Genomic DNA, 1,619 nt, shown 5'->3' with positions numbered 1-1,619 from the left:
CACCTATCAAATATATATAAGTGTTTATGAATACACACACATATATAAATACATATACTTGATAGCTGTGCTTATATATTTTAATATAGATTTGGCAGTATATATACATATATTACACATATTTTGCATATATATATATGTATACATATATATATATATATATATATATATATATATATATATATATATATATATACATACACATTCAGATAAAAAGAATCATAGACTTATATAAAGCAAGGTCATCAGCTCCAGGTTAAGAAATCTTGGACTAATAGTCTCCAAGTTTCCATTTCTAAAAACTTATTTTCTAAGATTTTTCTTTGGCTACCCATTGGCCCTCCCAGGATTAATGACTTATTAAAATCAATCTCTTTTCCAACATATTTTTTCCCCTGGGAAGAGGGATCTCAATTCTTACTTTCTTTTCTGAATACACAATCCAACCTTGACAGTTCTTCCCAGGATGATAACAACTCAAACAGATTTGCCTGCCTGCTTTTCTATATATGCAGGTATAGATCACAACATGTACATATTTCTTTATACACATGTTTAAACACATTTATATATTCACATATATGTGCACTGTATATATTTATATATGTGTGTATATCTTGTCTATTTTACTCACAAGGTGTAAAAGAAATTTCTTATTTCTATTGGTCCATCAGGGGCATTGGGCGCTATAAATGCTTTTTGAAGTCATAAACATTTAGGAGACCCAGACTTTGTTCCTCCCCAAAGCTCCACCACCTCAAACCTGGGCACAATCATCATAAGATCTTAGTTCTTACCCCCAAAACCTGGATTTCTTCTTGTATACAGATAAATTCATAGACTTCCATTTAATCTGGGAAGCAAGGAACACAGGAGAGAAAGACAGTGATTGAAATGAAATAATCTGAGGTTTTTCACTGAATCAAAACCAGTAAAGCTTATTTTAAATTAAGATTTTGCCAGATATATATACATTAGGTCCCAAGCAGAATAAGTTCCCCCCTCACTTTTTTTCTCAAAGCAGCAGTTTTAACTTTCAACTCAACTGATGTATTGTATAAATGGAATAAATGTACTGAATTCTGGACAATTCAAAACAAAATACTGAGAATTCTATTGCTTCAGTTCATTTCCATTCCTCAATTTTTACCATCTTTCATTCCCTGAAATTAGCTTTTCTGCTAATCCTTTCTGCTGACTCATCCGTGGCTAAAACCTAAAGTCTTCCCTAAATATTGACTTTTGCAGCGCCCCCCCCAAAAAAAAAAAAAACAGTTTCTTACAGAGGCTTAAGAAATGCTTTTTGAATGGAATAAAATGCCTATTATTGATCCCACTTTCACTCGTGGCTCCTTCTGCAAATCTTTGAAGATCTTTGTCAGCCCTTTCTCATAGTCACATGGTGACTGTGCTTGGCCTATTGCATTTTTGTCTTATAGTCATCCCTGTTGGTTTCTTGTCTCCTTAACTAGATTGTAAATCCATGAGGGCAGGGGCAAAGTTGTCTTATTTAAACATTTCTTCTGGTGCTTGGTCCTGTAGGAGATTTATACAGACTAGGTATTTAAGCTATTGTGTCAAAAAGTCTATTACCTTTCCTTTCCTTGGATTGATAGTAA

The 1,619-nt window shown here is 33.0% G+C and overlaps 1 long non-coding RNA gene across 1 annotated transcript in view; it reads right to left on the bottom strand.

Annotated features, from left to right (window-relative positions):
* Positions 1–793: 793 nt before the first annotated feature.
* Positions 794–1,619, bottom strand: part of LOC141547943 (uncharacterized) — a 4,706-nt gene continuing 3,880 nt past the window's right edge. Inside the window, exon 4 of the long non-coding RNA XR_012483708.1 lies at positions 794–853. This is a non-coding gene — a long non-coding RNA (uncharacterized LOC141547943). The remainder of the gene's footprint in view (positions 854–1,619) is intronic.

The sequence above is a fragment of the Sminthopsis crassicaudata genome, chromosome 6 (genome assembly GCF_048593235.1).
Source record: "Sminthopsis crassicaudata isolate SCR6 chromosome 6, ASM4859323v1, whole genome shotgun sequence".
Lineage (NCBI taxonomy): Eukaryota > Metazoa > Chordata > Mammalia > Dasyuromorphia > Dasyuridae > Sminthopsis > Sminthopsis crassicaudata.
The sequence above is the reverse complement of the archived record's forward strand: the minus strand, read 5'-3'. Positions and strand labels throughout refer to the sequence as shown.